Genomic DNA, 7,779 nt, shown 5'->3' with positions numbered 1-7,779 from the left:
TTAAAAATTCAAAAAAAAGAAACAAAAACAAAAAAAAATCTTAAACTGTATTATGAAAAGCAGGAAGTGAACAAATGTAACAGTTACTGATTGTAAAAGTACCAAATGGAGGGGTAGGATTTAATAAGCTTTGCTTCTTCCTACTCCTTTTGGACATGTGGAACTGTGAACTGATTATGTAAACTAAACTAAACTAAACTAAACTAAACTAAACTAAACTAAACTAAACTAAACTAAACTAAACTAAACTAAAATTAAATTAAATTAAATTAAATTAAATTAAATTAAATTAAATTAAATTAAATTAAATTAAATTAAATTAAATTAAATTAAATAGGAAAGCAGGAAGTGAACAAATGTAACAGTTACTGATTGTAAAAGTACCAGATGGAGGGGTAGGATTTAATAAGCTTTGCTTCTTCCTACTCCTTTTGGACATGTGGAACTGTGAACTGCTTATGTAAACTAAACTAAACTAAACTAAACTAAACTAAACTAAACTAAACTAAACTAAACTAAACTAAACTAAAATTAAATTAAATTAAATTAAATTAAATTAAATTAAATTAAATTAAATTAAATTAAATTAAATTAAATTAAATTAAATTAAATAGGATTTAATACGCTTTGCTTCTTCCTACTCCTTTTGGACATGTGGAACTGTGAACTGATGTGATGCATTCAATTGTAATCTGATGCATGTTCAAATGAAATAAAACCATTACCATTACCATACGTATATTCAGCAACATCTATTCATGCTGTTCATTATATTTCATGTTTGTAACGCCACCACGGGAGATGATTTTTGACATGAATCTTTTTGGTGAATGCACCACTTGTAAATTTAGTTCTAGTTTTGTAATCTGATTGGAACCTTTTCATTAGAGACAAGCAGCTGGAGATGCCACTCTTCATGTTTTTTGCTTGTTGAGCACGTAATTTGATGAAGTGCTCTTATCGGATTTCCACAAAGGGTTTGTCACACAGACAGAACATTGAATTATTGTCTGCTTGAGTGGAACCTTAGGTTTCTACTTTTACTGCTTTGCTGAGTCACAGCAGCCTCTCTGGCTGTGTATGAGCAGCTGATATAAAAAAAACAAAAAAACAGCATGAGTGGGGATAATTGGCCAGCCGATGTGAAGACCATTTCTTTTCACCTTATTGTAGCGATTCTCAATTAAATTCTCTCATGCCCCCCCCCATGGGACAGACATTTTTTTTACATCCACCTGTACTGTACAGACAGTCAAATTGCATGTTGAGTACTATAAATGTGTACATGTTGGTAGGTGAGCATGGTTGTGTTGGGCAAAATTGTTAATTTCAGTGAACATTCCGGTTCATTCAGTGAAAAAAGATCCGTTCATTTCATTCAAGTCAATTGGCCGGTGATTTCACCGTGTGCATAAACCTGGTCAGCCGTGTCGAGTCAGTCCGGTTAATCATGTTCACGTTTGTTTCGACTCAAGTATCGTGTCAAGTATTATGACAGCCCTCCGGATCCGAGCGTCTCAGCTCCCTGTTCCGGTGTTACGACACACTTAAACACAATTCCCATAATGCCCACTGCCCGCTACCCGACGCTGCAATTGTGCTGCACGCCACCCCCATCCAATGCTGCGACCATTAATATTGTGTTAATAATCATTCATTCATTTTCTTCACAAGGGTCGCGGGGGGTGCTGGAGCCTATCCCAGTTGCCTTCGGGCAAGGGTACAACCCTGGACTGGTGGCCAGCCAATCACAGGGCACATATAGACAAACAACCATTCACACTCACATTCATACCTATGGACAATTTGGAGTCGCTAATTAACCTAGCATGTTTTTGGAATGTGGGAGGAAACCGGAGTACCCGGAGAAAACCCACGCATGCATGGGGAGAACATGCAAACTCCACACAGAGATGGCTGAGGGGGGAATTGAAACCGGGTCTCCTTGCTGTGAGGTCTGCACGCTAACCACTTGACCGTCTTGCAGCCCCCTAAAAGTAATATATTAATATAAATATTATATATATATGAATATAATGAATGAATATAATGTATATAATGAATATGAATAAATATAATGTATATAATCATAAATATAATATAATATATAAATATATAGTAATTAATATTAATATAAAATTATAGTCGGAATAACGAAAAATATAAGTTTTTTAATGGTTTTTACTATCTTGAGGTGCATTAAAAACAATAATAAAAACTACAAAATATCAACAGAAAGTGCAAATGGATATTAAACATACAAACAAATATTAAAATAAACAATATACAAATATAAAAATAATGAACGGCCGACGAGTCTCAGTCAATCTCTCGGTCTCGGTCTTTCAGTCAGCTAACCCCACCCACCCACTGAGCGAGGCGCGACGATAGTATAAGCCAATCAAAAAAAAATATTTGCAACTAAACGGACTGAACGGGTATTTTAGGGATGGGGACATTGTTCATGTGACCCATTCGTTCATGAATGACACACCACTAGTCTGAATGCTATAAGAACTATTGTAAGTTACCTGATGTGATGTTCCATGCGCAGACACACCTAAACGACACCATCTTCAGTGGCTTAATGGCTGCTAAAAGCTAACAACCTTGTGACTACACACGTACACACACATACACACACTTCTTTTGGGTGCTTATCTAGCGCCGGCTTTGAAGGTGATATGTATCATCTTTGCCATAATCCTCACTTTAATTCTATCTCATGGGAACAGCATTATGGGCATTGAACAACTTCTGACCCCATGTGATGAAGACTTGGGAGAGTGGCATTATGGGAGGAATTGTGTTTAAGTGTGTCGGAGTGTGTAGGTGGGAAAAGGTAATCCATTGTCCTCCCTTTTGTCTCCCCTTTTCTTTTCTAAGCACTTCCTTTAGTTATTGGTGAAATGGCCTTTTTGCTGCAATTATACCTCACAGAGCGGTGCAGTGAACCATACATTTACTCGCCTATGGGAGTTTACCTGAAGGCACCACCACATACTTTGCTGTGCTGTACAAGTTATGTGTGTTTATTTGACAGTTTTGACTACGGAATGGTCATTTTATTTTGGGTGCTACAGTCTAATTTGTTCTTTTCAAATTTGTGTTTTTTTCTTCGTCTTAAAAAAGGCGTGAAAAGGCTATTAATTTGATTAGCGGAGCTTCTAAAATGGACTGTTTTTCAGGAAAAATAAGTCACAACTGATTGTTATTATTTAAGGTGGGATCGTCCCCCCTTGCCCTTGGAATGGGTGGGGCATACACCCAAAGTGGGCGTGGTTTAACCAGAACTAGGTGGGGCTTACATCGGTACCTTATTATAAGTCTGGAATTAACATGGATTGCGGCACGGTGGTCTAGTGGTTAGCGCGCAGACCTCACAGCTCGGAGACCATGGTTCAATTCCACATCTCTGTGTGGAGTTTGCATGGAGTTTGCATGTTCTCCAAAAACATGCTAGGTTAATTGGCGACTCCAAATTGTCCATAGGTATGAATGTGAGTGTGAATGGTTGTTTGTCTATATGTGCCCTGTGATTCTGGCGACCAGTCCAAGGTGTGCCCCGCCTCTCACCAGAAGACAGCTGGGGTCGACTCTCGACCCCAGTGAGGATAAGCGGCATAGAAAATGATTCAAAGTTGTAATATCATGAGGAACAAAGAAATGTAGGGAAAATTTGGTTGTGGAAAAAAAATTTAATTTAGTGAGAATAAAGTGACAATATTGTGGGAATAAAAAAATAAAAAAATAGAGGAAAAATATGTATTAAAAGAATATTGAAATAGTTGAAAAAAACAAAGAAACAGCAGAAATGAAAAAAACAACTCCAAAGAATAAAATCAGAATATCATCAAAATCATCAACATTTCAAATTCTAACAAAAATAGTTGCAAATGTACTAACAAAATCAAATTATAAAGTCAAAATATTATGGGAATAAAGTTACATTATTTAAAAAAATGTGAAGAACACTGACATATTTAAAAAAATAAAAAAAAACAAAAATGGGGACTAAAAAGAGCAAATATATACTAATAGGAGTATCCGCCTCGTCCCGTGTATTAATTATTAATGTAGAGCATGTCATAGTTTTTACATTTTAACATTAAAATCTGACTTTTATCGTTTATCATTCAATTCCAAGCTGAGTATTTAATTTCGTTTCGTTCATTCATTCATTCATTCATTCATTTATCCCAGCTGTTTTTGGGCGAGAGGTGGGGTACACCCTGGACTGGTCACCAGCCAATCACAGGGCACATATAGACAAACAACCATTCACACTCACATTCATACCTATGGACAATTTGGAGTCGCCAATTAACCTAGCATGTTTTTGGAATGTGGGAGGAAGTCGGAGTACCCGGAGAAAACCCACGCATGCACGGGGGGAACATGGCCAAGGGTGGAATTGAACCCTGGTCTCCTTATTTAATTTCAAAAGTTCACCAAAAAGATTTGCTGTATAAACCATACAACAAAGTCTTCAAGTGGATACGTTTTGTCAAAGCTGCTGTGTTTCGTTATAAAGTACCTCGTCAGGTTGAAGAGTCTGGCGGCTGTCGTTGCACATCAATTTCGGTGTAAATATAACGTTTTAGCAGTGAGTCATCTTCCTCTTACTGGCGGCAGAGGAGTGATTGTCCTGCCAACAACATAGTTTTTTTTCTATCTAACAGAGAATCGCTGCGTCGGTGCAAGACCGATTGTCGAGATCAAGCGGCCCCCAACCTTTCTCTCTGACAGTTTGTTTGGTAGCCGCCCAACATCTAGTCTCGGATGGGGACAGGAACGATATCTTCACTGCCATTGGGGTAAGTTCTGGACAGTTGCGTTTAACTTTAATTCAAAATGACAAAACTCATTTTAGAATGGACTTTTATTGCAAATGTGGATCAAAATTGGAGTTGAATGTTAATGCCAGGCGAGCAGAAGACTTTAGCATGGAAGTCCAGGCTTTCAAAAGACATTTTTAGGAGCGTCTCAATTACTTAGATTTTTAGTAGGGGTCACACCAGATTAAAACGTGACAAGATTTTTCATTTAGAGAAAAGCTGTATTGCAAGAATGAGCCAGCCAGAAGCCCATCAAGAATGTGAACTATGGTGTCGCTACTGTGAATGATAATACAGTAATATTGAGGTGCCAGTATGCAAGGCATTATTGAAAGTGCACATTAATCCTTAGATGCACAAGTGGGTCAAAAATGACCCGGTGAGGTTGTTTTTTTGAAATATCTCGTAATGAAAAATTGTTATCATTTCATATTCCAGGTATTCCTCAAAAAACATGTTTTTGATATCATGCCGTTCACATTTTTAACATACCTTTTTATATATTTTAAGAAATTTTTGTGTTACTACCCCAACCTTCCATAAATCACTATATTGACAGTTACTATGGTACACATAATGTCATTGTATGGTCATATCACCTCGTACTTCAGTACGAGGTACATTATTAAAAAAATATATATATTAGGAAAGCAGGAAGTGAACAAATGTAACAGTTACTGATTGTAAAAGTATCAGATGGAGGGGTAGGATTTAATAAGCTTTGCTTCTTCCTACTCCTTTTGGACATGTGGAACTGTGAACTGATTATGTGATGCATTCAATTGTAATCTGATGCATGTTCAAATGAAATAAAACCATTACCATTACCATAAATGGGTCAAAAATGACCCGCGTGCCTTTTCTCTGGAATCTTTGATCTTTGATCATTCATCGCCGTACTCTTGGGAACGACAATTACGGAAGTCTTCGTCTTCCCTGTCAAAATTGAACAGCGTCATAATTTTTTTGTCACACATGTTGTCGGTCTCTCTGTCTCTCTTTCCTCTGTCCTCCTCTTCATCTGGCAGTTGTCTAGACACTCAAAACCTGTTTTCATCTCCAAGACAACAACATTATTCTTTATTATTAATAATTATTTCGGGGCTGCACGGCACACAGCTAGGAGACGCAAGTTCAATTCCACCCACAGCCATCTCTGTGTGGAGTTTGCATGTTCTCCCCGTGCATGTGTGGGTTTTCTCCGGGTATTCCGGTTTCCTCCCACATTCCAAAAACATACTAGGTTAATTAGCGACTCCAAATTGTCCATAGGTATGAATGTGAGTGTGAATGGTTGTTTGTCTACATGTGCCCTGTGATTGGCTGGCCACCAGACCAGGGTGTACCCCGCCTCTCGCCCAAAGACAGCTGGGATAGGCTCCCCCCGCAACCCTTGTATAGAAAAGCGGTAGAAAATGAATGAATGAATGAATAATTCCTTTGTCACACATGTTGTCGGTCTCTCTGCCTCTCTTTCCTCTGTCCTCCTCTTCATCCGGCAGTTGTCTAGCCACTCAAATCCTGTTTTCATCTCCAAGACAACAACATTATTCATTATTATTAATAACTATTTGTGACTGTTGTTTACTTGGCTCCTTTACAAGTCCATGCACCGGTGTTTGGAATAACAAACACGTGTCAGTGTGCTGACTGGCATTAAGGAGGCTGGTGTGATCCCATCGCCACTTTGGTCCCTGTTAACAGTCCTCTCACTGGCAGCTCATTAAAGTCCGAGGTCGAACCGGAGCCCCAAAACTATTATTCTCAGTTTGTGGGCTGCATTGTTGCTCAGGTAGCAGCATGTCCTTGAAAATCCCAACTCTGGGTAAACTATCATAAAGCTCCCATCTGCCAATCTCATATTGTTTTTCCATCTTTGGCAACACTATTGATCGGCTATCCTGTATGTAGATGACTTGTTTCTTTGTGTTCATTTTGAAGCCGAATGTTTTGCTGTCAGAAAACCAATCAAGAAGCAATCAATAACAGCAAACACCATGGATAAACACAGAGAGCAAAACAAGGATTTAATCAATGGAACATGATCATGTTTATTAATGAATGGAACCGATTGGTCGGTTCAAATGTTACTTTTACAGATTTTTATTTGTATTACTTTAATACTCTTTTCTTTACCTTATTGAATGTTCTCTTGTTATCTGATTTTGAATCTAAATCCAGACGTTATACAGTTTTTATACATAACCGTTAAAAGTTAAAATCTTCACCGCTTGTCCTCACGACGGTCGCGGGGGTGCTGGAGCCTATCCCAGCTGTCTTCACGCGAGAAACGGGGTACACCCAGGACTGGTGGCCAGCCAATCACAGGGCACATATAGACAAACAACCATTCACACTCACATTCATACCTATGGACAATTTGGAGTCGCCAATCAACCTAGCATGTTTTTGGAATGTGGGAGGAAACCGGAGTACCCGGAGAAAACCCACGCATGCACGGGGAGAACATGCAAACTCCACACAGAGATGGCCGAGGGTGGAATTGAACCCTGGTCTCCTGCGCTAACCACTTGATCACCGTGCCGCCCTGAATTATTATTATTATTATAATTATTTTGTTTAAAGTTTCCCCATAATGCGTCTGAGCAATGCATTCATTGGAGTGCTGCACTGACGTCAGCCTCCCTATGGCTCCTTTGGTTCTCTCTGGTGGACAGAGCGTCATCCATACATTTTCTATGCCGCTGGTCTTCCATTGAAATGCTTGCTCAGATGAAATGCATTGTTTGTATATTTATTATATTAGTACCTTGCATTACTGCATCAACCTACATATATTGCACAATCTATAGCACCAGGGATACATATTCCTATCATAGTTACTATTACTTGATTCTTTTCAAATTACTGGTGATTTTTCCAATTTTCCTGCTGTTTTTTTTTGTAGTTTTGATGTCAAATTACATTTAACAACCATTCA

Source organism: Doryrhamphus excisus, linkage group LG6 (assembly GCF_037039965.1).
Source record: "Doryrhamphus excisus strain RoL-2023G ecotype Guam linkage group LG6, RoL_Dexc_Guam_v1.1, whole genome shotgun sequence".
NCBI classification, from domain to species: domain Eukaryota; kingdom Metazoa; phylum Chordata; class Actinopteri; order Syngnathiformes; family Syngnathidae; genus Doryrhamphus; species Doryrhamphus excisus.
The sequence above is the reverse complement of the archived record's forward strand: the minus strand, read 5'-3'. Positions refer to the sequence as shown.